General features: G+C 34.9%; 1 long non-coding RNA gene across 1 annotated transcript in view; it reads right to left on the bottom strand.

Moving 5' to 3' along the window:
* Window positions 1-4,887: 4,887 nt before the first annotated feature.
* Window positions 4,888-21,656, bottom strand: part of LOC132014572 (uncharacterized) — a 362,056-nt gene continuing 345,287 nt past the window's right edge. The window contains exon 3 of the long non-coding RNA XR_009403323.1: window positions 4,888-4,974. This is a non-coding gene — a long non-coding RNA (uncharacterized LOC132014572). The remainder of the gene's footprint in view (window positions 4,975-21,656) is intronic.

The raw sequence follows: 21,656 nt of genomic DNA, 5'->3' as shown, positions 1-21,656 counted from the left end.
TTTTGGGCTCTCTACTCTGTTCCACTGATCTATATGTCTGTTTTTTTTTTTTTTTTTAAGATTTTATTTATTTATTTGACAGACAGAGATCACAAGTAGGCAGAGAGGCAGGCAGAGAGAGAGAGGGAAGCAGTCTCCCCATGGAGCAGAGAGCCCAATGCGGGGCTCGATCCCAGGACCCTGAGATCATGACCCGAGCCGAAGGCAGCAGCCCAACCCACTGAGCCACCCAGGCACCCTATATGTCTGGTTTTGTGCCAGTACCATACCGTCTTGATGATGACAGCTTTGTAATAGAACTTGAAGTCTGGAATTGTGATGCCACCTACTTTCACTTTCTTTTTCAACATTCCTCTGGCTATTCATGGTTTTCAATGGTTTCATATAAATTTTAGAATTATTTGTTCCATTTCTTTGAAAAAAATGGATGGTATTTTGATAAGGATTTCATTAAATGTATAGATTGCTTTAGGTAGCATAGGCATTTTCACAATATTTGTTCTTCTAATCCTTGAGTATGGAATATTTTTCTATTTCTTTGTGTCTTCCTCAATTTCTTTCATGAGTACTTTATAGTTTTCTGAGTACAGATTCTTTGCCCCTTTGATTAGGTTTATTCCTAGGTATCTTATGGTTTTGGGTGTAATTGTAAATGAGATTAATTCCTTAATTTCTCTTTCTTCTGTCTTGTTGTTAGTGTACAGAAATGCAACTGATTTCTGTGCATTGATTTTAAGTCCTGACACATTACTGAATTCCTGTACAAGTTCCAGCAGTTTTGGAGTGGAGTCTTTGGGGTTTTCCACATAAAGTATCATATTATCTGCAAAGAGTGAAAGTTTGACTTCTTCCTTGCTAATTTGGATGCCTTTAATTTCTTTTTGTTGTCTGATTGCTGAGGCTAGGACTTCTAGTACTATGTTGAATAGCAGTAGTGATAATGGACATTCCTGCCATGTTCCTGACCTTAGTGGAAAAGTTCTCAGTTTTTCTCCAGTGAGAATGATATTTGCAGTGGGTTTTTCATAGATGGTTTTGATGATATTAAGGTATGTACCTTCTATTCCTACACTTCGAAGAGTTTTGATCAAGAAAGGATGCTGCACTTTGTCAAATGCTTTTTCAGCATCTATTGAGAGCATCCTATGGTTCTTGTTCTTTCTTTTATGAATGTATTGTGTCACATTGATTGATTTGCAGATGTTGAACCAACCTTGCATCCCTGGAATAAGTCCCACTTGGTCGTGATGAATAATCCTTTTAATGTACTGCTGGATCCTTTTAATGTACTGCTGAATCCTATTGACTAGTATTTTGGTGAGAATTTTCACATCTGTGTTCATCAAGGATATTGATCTGTACTTCTCTTCTTTGATGGGGTCTTTGTCTGGTTTTGGGACCAAGGTAATGCTGGCCTCATAAAATGAGTTTGGAAGTTTTCCTTCCATTTCTGTTTTTTGGAACAGTTTCAGGAGAATAGGAATTAATTCTTCTTTAAAAGTTTGGTAGAATTCCCCTGGAAAGCTGTCTGGCCCTGGGCTCTTGTTTTTGGGAGATTTTTGATGATGGCTTCAATCTCCTTACTGGTTATAAGTCTGTTCAGATTTTCTATTTCATCTTGGATCAGTTGTGGCAGTTTATATGTCTCTAGGAGCATATCCATTTCTTCCAGATTGTCATATTTGCTGGCATATAGTTGCTGAATAATATGTTCTTATAATTGTTTATATATATTTTTTTGGTGTTGGTTGTGATCTCTCCTCTTTCATTCATGTTTTTACTTATTTGTGTCCTTTCTCTTTTCTTTTTGATAAGTCTGGCCAGGGGTTTATTAATCTTATTAATTCTTTCAAAGAACCAGCACCTGGTTTCATTGATTTGTTCTATTGTTTTTTGTTTGTTTGTTTGTTTGGTTGGTTAGTTTTTTGTTTGTTTGCTTTTTGGGTTTCTATTTCATTGATTTCTGCTCTGATCTTATTATTTCTCTTCTCCTGCTGGATTTAGACTTCCTTTATTGTTCTTTCTCCAGCTCCTTTAGGTGTAGGGTTAGGTTGTGTATTTGAGACTTTTCTTGTTTCTTAAGAAAGGCTTGTATTGCCATATATTTTCCTCTCAGGACTGCCTTTGCTGTGTCCCACAGATTTTGAACCATTGTGTTTTCATTATCATTTGTTTCCATGATTTTTTTCAATTCCTCTTTAATTTCCTAGTTAACCCATTCATTCTTTAGTAGGATGCTCGTTAGCCTCCATGTATTGGGGTTCTTTCCAAATTTTCTCTTGTGATTGAGTTCTAGCTTTAGAGCATTGTGGTCTGAAAATATGCAGGGAATGATCCCAATCTTTTGGTACCAGTTGAGATCTGATTTGTGACTCAGGATGTGATCTATTCTGGAGAATGTTCCATGTGTACTGGAGAAGAATGTATATTCTGTTGCTTTGGGATGGAATGTTCTGAATATATCTGTGATGTCCATCTGGTCCAGTATGTCATTTAAGGCCTTTATTTCATTGTTGATCTTTTGCTTGGATGATCTGTCCATTTCAGTGAGGGGAGTGTTAAAGTCCCCTACTATTATTGTATTATTGTTGATGTGTTTCTTTGATTTTGTTATTAATTGGTTTATATAGTTGGCTGCTCCCATGTTAGTGGCATAGATATTTACAAATGTTAGATCTTGTTGGACAGACCCTTTGAATATGATACAGTTTCCTTCCTCATCTCTTATTATAGTCTTTGGATTAAACTCTAATTGATCTGATATAAGGATTGCGACTCCAGGTTTCTTTTGATGTCCGTTAGCATGGTAAATTGTTTTCCACCCCCTCACTTTAAATCTGGAGGTGTCTTTGGCTCTAAAATGAGTTTCTTGTAGACAGCATATTGATGGGTTTTATTTTTTATCCATTCTGATACCCTGGTCTTTTGATTGGGGCATTTAGCCCATTTACATTCAGGATAACTATTGAGAGATATGAATTTAGTGCCATTATATTGCCTGTAAGGTGACTATTACTGTATATTGTCTCTGTTCCTTTCTGGTCTACTACTTTTAGGCTCTCTCTTTGCTTAGAGGACCCCTAGGACTTCAATATTTTTAATTCTATACCAGGCACATAGTAAACTCTCAAGATAGGGAAATGTGGGGGATAGAACAGATGTTAGATTAGAGGTCTGGGGGTAGAAATCAAGAATTTACTTTTGGATCTATTAAATTTTAAAACCTAAAATATACCTGGATGTGAAGATATCAAGTAGACAAATAGTTTTGGAGCCAGGTAAAAGATTTGTGCTGGATTTATAAATTCAAGAGTTATCAACATAAAGATGGGATAACTTCTGGTGAGATTTACTAGCAAAATACACACAGAGCTGGTGATACTTCAGAAACTGTTATAATGTTTATAATGTTTAAATTATGTATAAGGTAAGAAAAGGAAATTGGGAATGAATATTCAGAAAGGTAGTATAAAAATCAAGATAATACCACACAGAGGAAATCAAAAGAGGAAGGACAGTGTTCCAAACTGGATAGTGTGAATAACTGTGGTTAGTGCTGCTGAGAGGTCAGATAAGATGAGAACCTAACATGAATCATTTGATTTAGCAACATATAGGTCATTGGCAGTGCATTTAGTTGGAGTGGGGAAGAAAGCTCCTGTGTGAATGTAGTTTGATGATTTGGAAATATAGAGGTCTTTGGTAGATCAGCTTTGGCAGGTAGGCAGAAAAAAAGAAGAAATGAATCTGTCTGTTAAATCAGGCAGAAATATCTTTGCTTTGCCTTAAGCTCCAGGGACTTTTTGAAATTTCATCTAAAGTTTTATCTAAATTTTTTTTAGCTCTATGCTTAATTTTTTATAAAGGAATAGTGACCATCTCTAAATGCCAGTTCATAAAATCGTAAAATATGTAATGTCATCTTGCAAAGGATAAAGACAGTCTGTGAAATTTGCTGTAACTAGAGGCTGCTGTGTCCAATCCTAGAACTGAATGTTTACAAAGGCCTGGTTGATTTTGTGACCACTAACAACTATATCAGGTATGGAAGTTCAGATAATAAGAGTAATCAAATTTCATGCTTCAGGATATAAACTGATGGCCTGCAGGGCTTAGGAAAGAATTTTCTCTCTGTCCCTTGCACTATGAATAACACTGTATACTTGGGTAGGCACTTCAGAAGGACCTAGCGAAGAAGCAACAAGGTTCACAGTCTCTGAAATGTGAGGCTTGGTCATTACAGGAGTCAAGATGCTGAACCATCTGTTATAAAAGAATTGCAACTTCTAGTATGTGAACTAATGTGTTGAAATATGCAGCACTAAGTCTCCAAAGAAAGCAAACATATAGCACTGCACAATCACTTTAGAAATCTCCACATTAATAAAATGTTTAAAGCAACATGAATATCGAGAATCAATAATCCCTTCCACCATGGTTGTTTATTAGCCAGAAATATTCAGTGAGGTTATCATTGATTAGTTTCAGGTAAACATTAAGATTGTATGTCAATTAAAAGTCAGCTAAGTAGATCAAGTTAAAAGAGATGAAAACAAAAATTGGATTTGGTACATATCCATATAGGCACTAGAGATGCACATAGATTTTTTTTTCCCTAAAATCCTCATTTCTTGCATGATCAATTATATTAAAGATGATAAAAATAAGTTGTGAAGACATTATTCACTGTTCTAAGTTCAGTTAATATGACTATTGTTTGAAGGTGATATGAAATATTTACTAGTAACTTTTTATTAGACTGTCAATATTCACTGTTTCTAATGACTACATCACTTTATCCTATCTATTTTCTCACTGTGACAAATGCATTTGCATGTGTGTACATATTCCTGACCTTCAGTGGAATGAAAAGAGATTAACAAATACCTGAGATAGTGGAGCTGCTGTTTCATCCAACCAATTAGTGAAGCTGTGCTTTCCATTTGCAAGGCCAGAAATGAAATCTTATTGACACTGTGTAGGTAGAAAAACAGATTATAGTGGTTTGATGCTTATAAATTAAAAATGCACTTTGACATACAAAAGAGAAACATGAATAACAATTTTATTGACTGAAAAATTAATAATTACCATACTTATCTTGGAATATAAAAGAATAACCATATAAAATATAGAAGAAGAACATATCTCCTTCTACATGATCAGCCTTTCCTTTAACAAGTGACTATCATTTGAAACCAAAAGAATTCACAGATTTGTGAGAGAGATGATACACTAAACAAATGTAATTTAAAACTGTTTCTAACATTATTTTCCATTAAAAGCTCAGGTTGTTTGCCTCAAAGTAAAATTATTATGAGGTGTGTGTTTGTATGTGTGTGTGTATGTGTGTGTGTTGAGAGAGAGAAAAAGAGATTACTCTAACCTAAACAACAGGGAAGTTAGTGTTGGATGTGATGAAGTTACCTTAGGAGTAGAAAAATTGAATTCAAACCATATCTTTAGCACAGATCTCTATTAGCTGTGCCACCTTGGAAAAATATTTAAACTATCTCACCCATAAACATAGGAAAAATAATATCAATCTTAAAGGATTTCCATGAGTATTCAATGAGATAAATCATTAGCTATCACTTCAAAGTCAGATCTGCCAATTGAATTTCTTTTACCAGAAAATTTCCTCCTTTCTACATCTTTACTCCTCATTCCTGATAGGCCCTCCTCTTACGTCCAACTATATGCCACAAATGAGCCAAGCCTGATTATTTGTCCCTCTCATGATGGGAAATATATAGCATAAAAGAAACCAATCCAGGTCCAGGTCCTCCTTGGTACTGGTGGTTTATACTTGGTGGAGAGCTCCTGCCTTGATTTTAAACCTGTTCCTATTCAATTCTCAGAATCCCTTAGTGGTGATCTCGCTAGATTCCTATATGCTGCCGCTCTAGATCACTGATTTCAAATGACCCTCATCCCAGGGCTTGTGCAAGATGGTCTCCAGCATGGAGTAATAAAATATTAAACTTTAATTCATGTTAATTTTTAGTTAATCTTTTAAGAAATATTGTTGTGTGTATAAATGTACAGAGCAAAGTATAGTATTGGGTGTGTACATAAAATACATATGTAAATTAATATTGTTATGATACTAAGACACAACTCATCGTATGCTAGGTATTCATTTGAGTGCTTTTCTCATATTGCCTTTTAAGCATCCTTTCAATTCTGTGATCATCCCCATTCTACACAAAGACTCTAAGTCACAGTGAGAGGTTAAGTTACTTGCTAGGTCACACAACCATCACAGAGTGCAGGTTCAAACCCAGTCAGTCAGACTCCAGGCTCCAAAGTTCATATTCTTTTCACTAAGCCAAATCATTTTTATGAAAAGAACATTATAGATGTAAAAAAATGTATATGTAAAAAGAGAGTATACATATGCTCCAAGAGGAGGACTTGATCATTGTCATATCTCCTTCTATTAGGTAGGAATAAAATAATATGAATTCTAGAAATATTTAGCTGATCAGAAAGCAAAGACCTGTTACCTATTCTGGGTAAAGTCCTAGGTAGTGGCTTGCTTTCGCTCTCTCTCTCTTAGCAGCCTGTTCTGGTTTTATGTATACAACATTCTCTCAAATTGTCACCACGATCACAAATCAGTCATTTTTTTTTTGAAAGTTCTCTTCTTTTTCTTGCACTTTGCTTCCTCTGGAATTATTTTTCTATTTATCCCTGACTGTTTTATCATGCTACTGCTTCAATACTTGTTTTCCATTGACTTAAATTTCTTTCTTTTCATTTCTTATAAAAGAGGCAATAGGTGAATTTTAGAACATAAAATATAGTAGAGAGACTTGGCTTATACGTTCAGCAGTTTTATACATTTTCCACAAAAGTCGTCCCCTGAAAAGTCTTTTCTTACAGTGTGTTTCAGTCAGTGTTCTTAGTTGTAATGAAAAAAAAAAAAAAAAAAAACAAACAAACTCTGGTTGATTTAGCAAAAGAGTAATTTGCTAACAGTATATTAAGTCTTTTACCCTTTACCTCTTTTATTTCTATCCCTTCTTTTTCTTTCCGAACAAACCATTCCAAAATTCATTCCTGGGAGCTGAGGAGGGACCTAAAGAAAATTGTCAAAGTGGGGTGAGGTGGGCATTGGCTTGGGAGAGAGGCTTAGTAGGGTCTGTAACCTGAACAGAGTGAAGAGAGCAACTCTGTAGAGGAGAGATGGAGCTCTGGCAGGAGCAGGGTAAGGAGGGCTGCACTGCAAGGGGGTGACCTGCGTGAGTTACCAAAGTGTCAATAAGATGAGAACAAGAGTAATGCAGGAGTGGTAGAGGATATCAGAATTAACCCAATGTAGGTTTAGAGCCTGAGTAGAAAAAGAAGGGAGTCCATGTGGGCATAAGTGTCCAAATTTATGATTTTGGAGACAACATAAAGTGTAGAGGGCATCTATAAAGTAGACAACTCAGGATGGAGTGTTGGAATCCAAGCATAGTGAGGAGGTGTATGTTCTGTGGTTAGGAATTAAGTTGTGGTGGCAGTGAGAAGGCTAAATCTATAGAGACTGATATTTTTTAATTAATATATGGAGAATAATGGGAACCAGATTTCTCATCACCTGTTATCCACATGACAATAGCAATGAGGATATCTAATTCCCAAATATTGGTGTCTAAATTTTCATGAAAGGGAATGAGGTCTCATTAAAGAAAAAGTTAATTCCAAGGTTAGAGCCGGGAAAGTGCCTGATTAGTTTGAACTACCTTCTTATGCCAGAAAGAAAGGAAATGTTTAAATTGTAAGGGAATCATATTTCATCATTAATGAAATATGGCCAAATCAGAGATAATTTGAGTGTCAAAGTGAATAAAAGTATAGGCTTAAAACTCATCAAATAAAATAGGAATCTATATGTCCATATTAAATTTAATAAATAAATAAATAAAAAGAAAAACAAAGGATCAAAAAAAGGATATTCTCAAAGTTCCAAAGGACTTCTCCATTTACTTACTCATTTCAAAAGGTAATAGAATAACTTCATAATACCTAGCAGACATTTGATCACCTTATTCAGTGATCAAATTTAACCTCACCAGTAATAGAACACATTGAAATTATAAGCCACCAAATAGGGTGGAATGACAAAAACACATATATGTATCTTTCTCAGGATATCATGTCAGCAGTATCCTGAGAAATAGATATAGCCTGAATCTAATCATAAAGAAACAGACAAAGCAATATTGAGGGACATTTCTACAGAATAACCAGTTAATTGAAAAATGTCAAAGTCATAAAATTCAAGAAAAGACTGAGGAACTATCCCGGATTGGAGATAATGGAAGAGAAATGTCAAATAAATGCAGCATGAAATTCTGGTTGGGTTCTTTTTCTGCAAAAGATCAGGACAATGGGTGAAACTTGAATGAGACACAAGAGGAGACACTAGTGATATCTCAATGCGAGTTTTATAGCTTGGTGGTTAGACTTAGTTATTTAGAAAATGCCCATTTCTTCAAAATGTGCAAGGAAAATAAATCCTAAAATGTTTAAGGACTTTTTGTTACTTTGTGATTATCTAAAAAAAAAGGGGGGGGGAGAAAGAAAGGAAAAAAAGAGAGAGAAATTTTTAAAGTATATGAGGTGAGAACCAGGTTTAATGGCAAAGAGAAACAATACCCTAAAGGATGGCATACAAGTGGCCTAGTGAGTACCTCTCTGCCACTAGCACTAAGTATCATGGCTTACACTTCCAACACAGGTCTGAGGAATGCCTCTTTCTGAAACTCTGCCCTTAACCCTGCCCCTGCAGATTCCAGAAGCTGGGCAGCTGCAATAACCACTGTGACATGAAAGGAAGCTATGCAGTCTCTGGATTAGTTTATTTGGTTGGTTGGTTGGCTGGTTGATTAGTGTTTGTTTATATGTTTTTAAATTTTTTGTTGTTCTGTACGTTAACTCCTATTGCACAATTCAAAATGACTGCATTCGATTTGTTTCATCTAGGTTAAATATCTATGCCTAGCAGGGAGGAGGATAGAATGGCACGTTTTTGGTTTGGGTTTGGGGGGGATTTTCTTAGTTCATAGTAAGAGCCCTTCACTGACATTGACTAAATCCATGAGGCATGGAAATTCCCTGAACATAGGTTGGGACTTTGAGGAGAAAAAACAATAAAATTTGACCAACAAAGTCCATTCCTTTTGGTGCCTAAAATCAACATCCTTCTTTCAAAATAAAATTGTTTTTAAAAAGTTATTCCACTCAATGCAGTGGAGCGATCCTTAGGGCATCTCCAAAAGGCTGCTCACAACATACAGATTGCTTTTCCTTGAATGAAGGATCTGAGAGTGAGAAAGAGTGCCCAAGAGAGAAGGCACTGGCCTTTTTTTTTAATAACCTAATAAGTTTTGCTGTTTTCTACTTACTAGGAGCTATTAAATACATCTCATGTTCAAGGGAAGGGTTACACTAAAGTGTAAATACCAGAAGGTACATTTCCCTTCAAAATGTTTTCCAAGAGGGGCGCCTGGGTGGCTCAGTGGGTTGAGCCGCTGCCTTCGGCTCAGGTCATGATCTCAGGGTCCTGGGATCGAGTCCCGCATCGGGCTCTCTGCTCAGCAGGGAGCCTGCTTCCCTCTCTCTCTCTCTGCCTGCCTCTCTATCTACTTGTGATTTCTCTCTGTCAAATAAATAAATAAAATCTTTAAAAAAAAATTTTTTCCAAGAATGAAAAAGATAAGATAATGTAATCTCAAAACTCATATGTAAGATATATGAATACTTGGCATATGCCTGAGGTAATATCCCTAGTCAAGGAAGAAATAAGGATATACAGGTTCAAGAAATGTCACTTACACAATTGACTATCCAAAGAAAAAACAATAGCTCCTTTACTCAAAGCCCACAAAAAAACAAATCCTGTGTGCATTTAATACCCAATGAGAAAGAAAAACTTTTAGAAATTTAGGAAAAGTTATAGAAGAAAATCTTTAAAAAATTTCATTAATAAGATATAGAAAAACAATCTGTGAAGGTAAAGTATGCTAAATTAAATTGAATACAATAAAATGATAGAGTTTATCAAAGAGCATGAAGTAAAATGATATGCACAGTGCATGAAACTAATAACAGAAGAGATAGCCGACAAATTGTTAATATCCAGACTAAACTAAGAATCCCTACAAATCATTAAGCAACAACCAATTCAATAGAAAAATGGACAGAAGATGAGACCAGATAATTCATATAGTTCCATTTACAAAAAAAATATATGAAAATATAGACAATCTCACTGGACACCAAGGAAAAGCAAATAATAAACAATAGAATCCTATGTCATACCCATATGATTTGCAAATTTTGAAAACCTCAGTTCAGAAAAATCTCAGCCTGAGATTTAATTTTTGTATTGAATTTATCATTCAGAATTAGTGAAATAGATATATATATATGTTGAAGCTGGGAAACTACATAGACTAAATTTATGTATTTGAATTGACATAATTTGCATTTTGGGTGGAATAAAGGTCATCATTATTTTAATGAAAACATTAGAAATTACACAAGATCAATGTCTTCTTATGAAAAAGAACTAGTTGCCTTTTGTTTAATATGGACAAACCTGGTATTTTTAAAGTTGCTGATTTTTTCTACTTACAAAGTTATATTGTTGAAATAATACAAGACTAATGAACTAAATTTGTTTTACCTAATAATGACATTTATATTTCTAATTACAGATTTTGCATATGATATCCTATTAAAGCATAAATATGTATTAGGTTATAAATATTTATTAAGGTTTAAGTATTAGGTTATATATTTTATAAATTACTGAATAATATTTATATTATTTTTGGAGACCCAAATAGTTATTTAATAACTACTAGGCAATTAAACTTTGGCCTTTATACTCAATTATACTAATAATTTCTAAATTACAACTGCAATATATCTTAGTTAAATTCTTTGAAGAGTCTCTTCTAAATAAAGGCCTTTAGGATGTCTGCAGCAATAAAAATTTATTTTATAGTAATTACCATAATCACTTAGATATTATTCTTTCCCTTGTTTATTGAAAGAATAAGAACACATTGCTAATCATAAGATTTAAGAAAGAGTATTATATATATATGTACATATACACATATATATAGTCATTTGCCTTTTGATCTTTCCCCTAAGTAGTCAAATTTATCTTTAAAAATTAATGATTTTTTATACAAGCAGTACATGAATATGTTCTATTTGTACAAAATTGATATTTCACACATGAAGACTAAAATATCCTTGACCACCCTGTTTAACCTTTTGCCAAATCACTTCATCTATCATTTTGTTGGACATATCATAAAGTGGATCTCTTGAGTAATAGTTTAGTGCGAATTCCTCTACTCCTTCCCATAATTCTGAGATGTGGTAGTCTGTAGTCTTCAAGACTATTTAAAAATATTCAGAGTCTCTCATCTAGGGATATATTGTGGTATTACAATCCCTTCCTTCTTGGAGATATGTATGGCCATATGGCTTCATTTAATCAAAGAAATAGAGTAGAATTCACTTGTTCTATTTTCAAACAGAAACCTCAAAAGCAAGAGAAAATTTCTTACTTTGGTATAGTGGAGTAAGCTCCCAAAAGATAGATAGATAGATGGATAGATAGATAGATGATAGATAGATGATAAATAGGTAGATGATAGATAGATGATAGATAGATAGATAATGATAGATGACAGCTATAAAACCTGGACTAAATACTAAAAGAAAAAAACAGCTAAAAGCTCTAAAGAATGGAATAAAGCAGGCAAATTTTTTAAAGATTTTATTTATTTTTTAGAGAGAGAGAGAGCAAGCAGCGGAGGGGCAGAGAGAGAAGGAGAAACAGACTCACTGCTGAGCAAGGAGCCCAATGATGGGCTTGATTCCAGGACCCTGAAATCATGACCTGAACCAAAGGCAAATGCTTAACCAACTGAGCCACCCAGGTGTCTTAAAGTAGACAATTTTTTTGAAAAGTCAAAACTTAAAAGAAAGGACTACAGCTCAATAAGTCCCCATTTGAATGGCTTTACACTGAGGGTATACCAGTCATGAGAAAGCAAAAGGAAGCCAAAATCCTGAGAGAAAGCCCAAAATGTTTCTGGCCTGAAAATCTAAAGGACAGAGCTTAGAGCAACCATTAACAATGAGAAGTAAAAGGGAAATTAGAAGTAAAAAGCAAAGAGAAGAAAATAAGGGCAATTCTGATTCTAAGAATAAACTTCATTCAAGTCTTTGTCTAATCTTTGATTTATGAATGATCAGCAAAACTCAAATCAATTTATATGTAAATCTAAGATAAGAAACAAAAATTTTAACTCTCCTAGATTTTCAAAAACAAAATAGACTTTTCTGATTGAATACAGGAAAATTACCTTCTGATAAAAACATCACATTTTTGAAGAAATATAACAGAATCCAGTGTCTCCACAGAATAGTAATTACAATTTTAAAGAAACAATTTTGCAAATTATTTTAAACATGAAGAAAAGAATGTTACCTATTCTTAAGAAAAACAAACAAACAAACAAACAAAGAGAAAACCTGGATATGATCCAAGGGTTGAAATCATCATGCAAAATCTTAAAAACAGCTATTAAAACTATGACCACTATATTCAATAGGGCATAGGAATATATACTTCTAATGAACAGAAAGATAAGATTTTTTCAGTGAGAAATAGAAAATTTTAAAATAGACCAAATTTTATTGTTTAAAATATAGGGTCTAAAATTAAAAATTAAAAAATAAAAATAGATAAGTTTAAAAGTAAAATAGAGATGTCAGAGGGGCAAAAATACTCGCATATAGATCATTAGGAAATATCCAATTAAAAAATAGACCTGTACCCCTGGGGATAAAAATATATGTTTATAAAAATAAAAAATTTAAAAAAAAAAATAGAAAAAATAAAGAGAACTTCAGGGACCTAGGGACAGATGCAAAATCTGACATGGATGTAATTTGAGTCATAGAAAGAGAGAAGAGAAAAAAGTGAGAATGAAAAATACAGTCGAACAAATAATGGTGGAAAAAGCCCCAAATTTGGTGAAAAACAGATTTATCTACCGAAGAAATCCAAACCATGTACATACAAAGAAACTCAAACCTCCGCTCTGTGTAGTCAAACAACTGAAAAAAAAAAAAAAAATCTTGAAAGCAGCCAACGAAATCAACACTTCAGGGAATCGAAGATGTGAATTATTATGGACTTTCAACATAAACTAGGGAAAACTAGAAAGCGGTGGAAAAAATCTTAAATCTGAAACCCCAGAAATCCATACCCATCAAAAATATCCTTAATGAATCAAAGACAAATAAATATATCTCCCAGTAAAATAAAATTCAAACCTATCTCTAACAAACTTCACTGAAATAGAGAAAGAGAGAGGGAGAAGAAAGAAAGGGAAAGAAGGAAGGAAGGAACGAAGAAAAAGGAAGGGAGGGAGGAAGGAAGGAAAAGTAAAAAGAATGAACTTTAGGATATTCTTTATGCTAAAGTTAAATAATACCTGAGGGAAACTTAGGTCTCCAGGAAGAGATGAAAAGTGTTATAAACTGTAAATATCTGAATAAGCATTAAAGTATTTTACTTCTAATTTCCTTTAGATACATATGAATGTTTAAAACAAAATTAAAATATTTATGTAATATTTATATATGAGGAAAGAAAGCACATGTCCATACAAAAACTTGTATACAAATGTTTATAACAGCTTTATTCAAAACACGCAAAAGCAGAAAATTACTCAAAGGTAAATAAAAAAATTTCTATTTCATTTATATAAAATTTAAGAAAAATTAAATTATCTACAGTAATAAAAACAAATCAGTTTGTTGCCCAGGACAAGGAATAGAGGTAAACATAGACTACAAAAGGTCAAGATGGTTGGTTTTTTTTTTTTTTTTTAAGATTTTGTTTATTTATTGAACAGAGAGATAGCACAAGTAGGCAGAGTAGAAGGCAGAAGGACACGGAGAAGCAGGCTCTCCCCTGAGCAGCGAGCACAACTCGGGAATCAATCCCAGGATCCCGGGATCATGACCTGAGTGAAGGCAGTCAAAGTTGCTTAACCGACTGAGCCACCCAAGTGCCCCTCAAGAGGTTTGATGGAAAGGTTTTAAATTAGTTTTAAAATAGCTTAAGCCAAAGCAGCTCACTTTAGACTCTTCCAAATGCTCGTTTAGCCTGACTCTGAGTGAGGACACCAAAATGATACGGAGATACAAAGTGAGAAACACCTGTTCCTTTAAGTTTCTGAGATTTTAGAGCTGTCTATCATCACAATAGAATGCAACTGCTCCAAGTTACTACAAATTTGTTTATTTATTGTCTCTCACATGTGAGTCCAGGGAATTCAGCTCTAGGGTAGATCTGGCTGATTTTGTATTAATCCCATCCTGCACGCATTTGGGGTGTTTATGTGGGGCAGTGGTGTCCAATGAGACCTGAGAAGAAGTTTGTTTTTGTTTCTGTTTTCTGGAGATTTCTTAGATACCATGCCTTGATCTCAGGAGATAGTTTTTTCCCTGTGGGCTGGCTGCATGAATACAAAGCTATATTCACTAACTCCATCTTGCCTCTCTCTTAAAGATTTAAGAATATCTAAGAGGTAAAACTGAGTTATGTTACTGAAGACCTACCACTGGACTACCAAATTTGTGACGCAATAAGGACTCTAATTTTAAAAGGCAGTTGAAATTAGTTTTTATATTAGTTATAGCTAAAGGCATCCAAACCAACTCATAAGCAATGCTATACTAACACTATTAGATTCTCAATGAACTGTCCTATGCCTCCAGATTTCTCTTACAGATTCGTTTTTTCTTTAGCATTTTCCTTCCTCCATCAAAATGTCCTTATTTTGGTCAATTCTCCTTTCTCCCACAACATTTAGAACTCTGTTTGAAATAGTTTTACTTCTCATGCTTTCTGAAATGATAAGATAGTAGGGGTGCCTGGGTGGCTCAGTGGGTTAAATATTCTGCCTTTGGCTCAGGTCGTGATCTCAGGGTCCTGGGATCAAGCCCACATCAGGCTCTCTGCTCAGCAGGGAGCCTGCTTCCCCCCTCTCTTTCTGCCTGCCTTTCTGCCTGCTTATGATCTCTCTCTGTCAAATAAATAAATAAAATCTTTTTTTTTAAATGATAGACAGCAAAAAATAAGTAAATATTTAAAAATAAAATAAAATAATAAATTGCCATCCAGTCACTTTTAGCCAACGACCCTTTTTAGAGCTGTATGGTTCAGCCCTGAATACTTATTCTATTTGATCTTTGAAATTTTGCAGCACAAAATGGAAATACAATCTCCCCTCTGAGCTTCACCCAGGCCAGCTTTTGCCTTCTTTGTTTCTTCATTTGTTATTTATTATTCACACTTGACTTTCTCCATTTAATGCAGATTATCTTGCCATTATTCCATATGTTGCCAACTTTTCTATCTAGCTGTCACTTTATAATTCAGTTGTAACAAACTTCATCAAGCTACCCTCATGTATTAAGATCTTATCTCATTTCCCACTGACTCCAAGCTCTTCACTATGAAGACAAAAGAAATGTAGGTGTTTTCTGCTCAGTATTTATATTATTTGCTTTAATTTGTAGCTAAGCTGGTTTTTGCTTCAGCTCTATTTTCCATATCACACTGTGATTCCTCTGTCACCACTGCCTGTGTACTTGTGATTCTAAGGCAACTTAAATGAAAGCAAAGATCAATCTGGATTGGAGTAACCTTGGAGATTTTATTGTCCTCTCGCAGCCTATGAGCTATCCGCCAAACAGACAATGCTACACCTCAGCCTGTCTCAAAAGTCAACATTTTTTATGAAGACATATGGGTTCCAAGAAACCCTTTTATCCTCAACTCAGCCTTTCAGAGTATTATCCAATTTCAGTCCTTTCCCAAAACAACACATTAATCTATATGATAGGACAGGAAGGTGAAGAAAATGTTACCAGGAGAGGAGATATTCATCTTCTTCTTGTTTGCTCTTGGCATCCTATGACATTTTAACCATTAATAAATGGCCTTAACTGGACATTTAGGAATGTACAAGCCTCTCTCATGTCCAAATAAATTTTAATTGCAATTCAGAGCAATTAGTCCAAATTGATAAAGCAGAACCTTATGAATAGTATTATCCTGAGTCTGCCCCAGAACCAAAAGGCTAAAAAGCATCTGAACCAGTTATCAAGAGAAAGTTCACAATCACTGACAGCCCAAGGTTATAGAACTTAATAATAACAGGTTATATAATAGCCCTATCAAAACCAATAGCAGTGGATAAAGTGCCATTCAAAAGGCAGCGGGACCCACCAAAAATCAACTCCATTTCTTCTGAATTTAGCTTCAGGACATTTTAGAAATCCAGGCCTAAGTGTCAGCTAGGCACCTCATCAAACCAAAAATTGCTTCTCTTCTCCCTTCTTCCAGGTCCGTTAGGATGAAAAAGTAGACCTGCATGTCTTCAAGCCAACAATATTAGTCAAAATTATGGCTCGGCCTGATTGTCTCTAATGGAGGCACAAGTGCACAGGACAGCATGGGTCGGGAATTTTACCCTGTATGACTCTACAGAGTAGTTCAACCATTCTAGAGAAAACTCCACCTGTAAAATAAAGTCGGGTATGTGAAGCGTGAGATAAATTGATACTATTTTAACAGTGGATTGGAGTGAAAAACATCCAGTGAGAGCTTATCAGAACAGATGAATGCATTAGCAAAGTGAGATATTTTCCTCAGATGTAATCTATCTTTATCTTCAGTCTGAGGAAAACTAGGGATAAAGTTGGAAAAAATCCCAAATAGTTAATATTTTGGTGTCCAGACCATAGCAATTCTAACACTGGAGTATAAAATGAGATCTTTATGTGGCACCTTAGAGTTGCAAAAGGGTTGCTGGGGGGAGGGGGTTTGGGAGAAGGGGGTGGGATTATGGACATTGGGGAGGGTGTGTGCTTTGGTGAGTGCTGTGAAGTGTGTAAACCTGGTGATTCACAGACCTGTACCCCTGGGTATAAAAATATATGTTTATAAAAAATAAAAAATTAAAAAAAATATATAAGAATAAAAAAACAGAAAAAAAATATTTTCATTAAAAAAAATTAAAAAAAAAAAGTCATAGCACCATTAAAGGACAAGAGCTCCTTTAGGCTGGGAAAGCAGAGCTAGTCCGCTGTTGAATAAATCCCAAACTTGGTCACCTTAATGTGCTTGCAAAGAGCAATGGATATATACACCTACTTAAGGAATATGAAAAAATTACCTTTTGTGAATATAGACAACATGCATAAGATTGTGCAGGGGTGTGTGTGTGTGTGAAAGAGAAAAAAGCTTTAGAGGTGTTGAGGCAATTTCTTGACAACCTCAATAGCACATATACTTTTCATCTCTTTCTCATGCTCTTTCCAACAGGCATAGTTTATTGTTCATCCATGTCCTATTTCCCCTTCCTAGCAGAAATCCATTCTTTTGCACTTGACCATGTGTTTCAGGAGAGAAAGGTGCCAGCCAGCTTAAGCCTGGAATGAGTTACAGGTGATGTAATTCAATGATGGTTATTCCATTTACCCTCCAGGGAATGAGTATGCCTTTAATCTTATCACAATGAAGCAAGGGTTTTGGATCATTTTAAATGTAGTTTTAACGAAACTTCAGGAATTTAACTTAGAGTACAGCTACCTTTATTCTAACATGAATGCCCAGGGTTCTATACATTATAGTATCAGTCACTGATTTAAATAAATTGACATCAGCTGTATTATATCTGACTGATCATTTATATTCATTAACTAACCCCTAAACAAATTCTCAATAGAATAAATATAAAGCAGGGACATTGTTTAAAGGATGACATATCTGCAACCATTATAGATATTTTTACTTTCAACTATACTATTAAAATACAACATATGAACAAATAATACATCCATAATAATGGTACTTCATCATGTCTTTTTTTATTCTAAAGTTGCTTATTTTTCAGAAAAAAAAATGTCAGCACTTAGGCCAATACCATCATTAAATAAGGTCTTTTAAGACTTAGCTATATAGCATATTTTCAAAATACTCTAAAATTATAATAGTTTTGCTTTAAAAACTGCAAATAGTTAGCAAAGACTCTCACAAACATCTTGATATGCATAAACAGTTTGAAAATATTTCTACCATGTGGCAAAAGCATAAACACAGTTTACAACTTACTCAAAACCCCCACTTTAAAAATATGGATTTTTAAATTTTTTAAATTCAGGAATTTGCAAATTTCAGTTTTTTGCTTATACAAACTTTTTTCAAATTTCATATTTCATCTGTCTCTATTAAATTTTTATAATCTGTGGCTACATGAAAGTCAATAAATGGATTCAACAATTAAATAATTTTCCTGGAGGGGCACCTGGGTGGCTCATTCAGTTAAGCCTCAGTCTTCAACTTGGGTCATGATCCCAGAGTCCTGGGATCAAGCCACCTTTTGGGCTCCCTGCTCAGTGGAGAGCCTGCTTCTTCCTCTCCCTCTGCTGCTTCCCCCGCTTGTATCCTCTCTCTGTTTCTGCGTGTGTCAAATAAGTAAATAAAATCTTAAAAAATAATTTTTCTGGAGACTGCATAAAGTAGAAAATTATGATGTTGTAGAATTATAGCAGAAGTATATATGGAAGTATAGCATTGGGTTGAAAAAAACTTTTCACGAAGATTAACAGTAAAAAATATACTACATCCAGGATCTATAATGAACTCCTCAAACTCAACACACACAAAACAGACAATCATATCAAAAAATGGGCAGAAGATATGGACAGACATTTCTCCAATAAAGACATACAAATGGCTATCAGACACATGAAAAAATGTTCATCATCACTAGCCTTCAGGGAGATTCAAATTAAAACTACATTGAGATATCACCTTACACCAGTTAGAATGGCCAAAATTAGCAAGACAGGGAACAACATGTGTTGGAGGGGATGTGGAGAAAGGGGAACCCTCTTACACTGTTGGTGGGAATGCAAGTTGGTGCAGCATCTTTGGAGAAAAGAAATTAAAAATAGAACTTCCCTATGATCCTGCCATTGCACTACTGGGTATTTACCCCAAAGATACAGATGTAGTGAAAAGAAGGGCCATCTCTACCCCAATGTTTATAGCAGCAATGGCCACGGTTGCCAAACTGTGGAAAGAACCAAGATGCCCTTCAATGGACGAATGGATAAGGAAGATGTGGTCCATATACACTATGGAGTATTATGCATCCATCAGAAAAGATGAATACCCAACTTTTGTAGCAACATGGACGGGACTGGAAGAGATTATGGTGAGTGAAATAAGTCAAGCAGAGAGAGTCAATTATCATATGGTTTCACTTATTTGTGGAGCATAACAAATAGCATGGAGGACATGGGGAGTTAGAGAGGAGAAGGGAGTTGGGGGAAATTGGGGGAATTGAGAGACTATCAACTCTGAAAAACAATCTGAGGGTTTTGAAGGGGCAGGGGGTGGGAGGTCAGGGTACCAGGTGGTGGGTATTATAGAGGGCACGGATTGCATGGAGCACTGGGTGTGGTGCAAAAATAATGAATACTGTTATGCTGAAAATAAAAAATAAATTAAAAAAAATACTGCTTTTTAATATTTTGGAAATTTGAGTCAATTTTTTTTCCTGAATGTTCATAACTATTTCATTACTAATTTCATAAAATAATTACTTATCCACTTCCTGGCTTCATGGGACACAAGACCCCAGAACATATCCAACAGGGAGTCTACATCACTGAAATTCTCTCCTACTAACTGCATCTACCTAAGCAATGAAAAATCACTACATAGGCTAAGAGAACCAATAGCCCCCTTTCCTTCTGGTAAACTTCTCTCTTATTTCTTCATCAGTCTTTTCCTTGGAGAAGTCCATTATTCCTTTAGTAGCCTGATATCTGTTATGAACCATTTAATTAAGCAATAAAAATAATGAGTTTTCCTACTGTGAATTTTACTTTTCGGGCTTCTGTAAGCTAATTTATATGGATATATAATTCCACTTCTAACATAGTTCCCACAGTAAATATGAGTAATCTATCATTTTACTGCTTACATTGGTAAAGAAACCTTTAGTTCCTGTGAGGAAATTCATATGTAAATGTAAGAAATAGAATAGACTAAATATTTAAAAACTTAGACAATTCAACAGAAAAATAAAACAACATGGCAGTATTTTGGAGCGCAAGATGCTACCAAACACCTGATTAATATACTGCTGGAGGATGTTTCCCAAAAAATTACCATGTATACTTTTACAACAACAATCTCCAGCCAGTTCAGAACTTTTGGTTCATCTGCTACATTCTATATCCATATTCTCAGGTCATCTTACACTGCTTTGCTTCTATGGCCCATTCTTCCTCATCGGAAAAGTGGTAGATATCTAGTCTGTCTTAGAATTTAAAGATTTATTTCTATGAATATACTCTGGCACACAAAACATCCTTAAAAATATGGATTATGTTTGTCTTTCATTAAACCAGTTCAAAATATGGGTGCCTGGGTGGCTTAGTCAGTTAAGCAACTGCCTTCAGCTCAGGTCCTGATCCCACTCTACTGAGGTCAAGCCCCACATTGAGCTCCCTGCTCAGTTGGGGCGTCTGTTTCTCCTGCTCCCTCTGCCCCTAGCCCCTACTCACGTGTACTCGCTCTCACTCTCTCTCTCAAGAAAATAAAATCTTAAAAAGAAAAAAGAAGTTCAAAATACATAACTTCTAAGGTTATAGGAAGTCAAAACTAGCTGAAGTCATCTCATTTCTTAACAGGAGCATTTCTAGGGTAGGGTTTTGGGAATGTAGAAATGAATGATGAGTGGTTTTGAAATATTTAGCTACCAGCATCCACAGAAAATACCTCCAGGATACAAGCATTTTGAAAATTGTCTGTAGGGACTTTTTAAATACTATGGCCATCAAAATTCATGCAGTTTATTATTTTTCTGAGTTTTTCTTCCTCCTCATTTTCCTTCCTACATCAGCTTTACATCCTCTCTAGTTTGCCTCTGGAACACGTACATCCGTAGCATGGATACCTGGTTCCACCCATCCCCACCTCTGCCTCTCCATACCAAGTTATGAACAAAGGGCTCAGAAGGCAGGAGGTAAAAAGAAATGTTCTGTTTATTGAGGTACAGGTGTTTTGTTTTTGCCTTATATTTCGCCTATAAGTTTTGTGTTAGGAAACAAAGGTAATAATTCAAAGATTGGGCTCTCCTGTAATTACACTGCTTTTTGGCTGTGTAGCATTACTAAATCTCTCCAAGTCCCAATTTTGTCATCTATAAAAGGGAGTTAATATTACTATCTCATAAGGTTATTGTGAAGATTAAACGAGACAATGCAAATAAAGAGCTTGGAGGAATAGCTGACATATTATAAACATTCAATAAATTATTTGGAGAAGTCATCTAAGGAATTCAAAATGTAGCCAATCTTCTTTTAAGAGTAATGTCAAGATGCTTTTCAAAAACGGAGCAGCTTCTGGAGTTCCTCATGTTCTTTGGAGTGCAATGTTAGATGGAAAAAAGCTCTCTCAGGAAACAATATCTATGCTTTTTACACTTTTATTATTCTTCGAATTCCTGACTTATCAAAAAATGTAAGAACAGAAT

Source organism: Mustela nigripes, chromosome 1, assembly GCF_022355385.1.
Source record: "Mustela nigripes isolate SB6536 chromosome 1, MUSNIG.SB6536, whole genome shotgun sequence".
Taxonomy (NCBI): domain Eukaryota; kingdom Metazoa; phylum Chordata; class Mammalia; order Carnivora; family Mustelidae; genus Mustela; species Mustela nigripes.
Note: the sequence above shows the minus strand (reverse complement) of the source record. Positions and strands in the feature narration are given on the sequence as shown.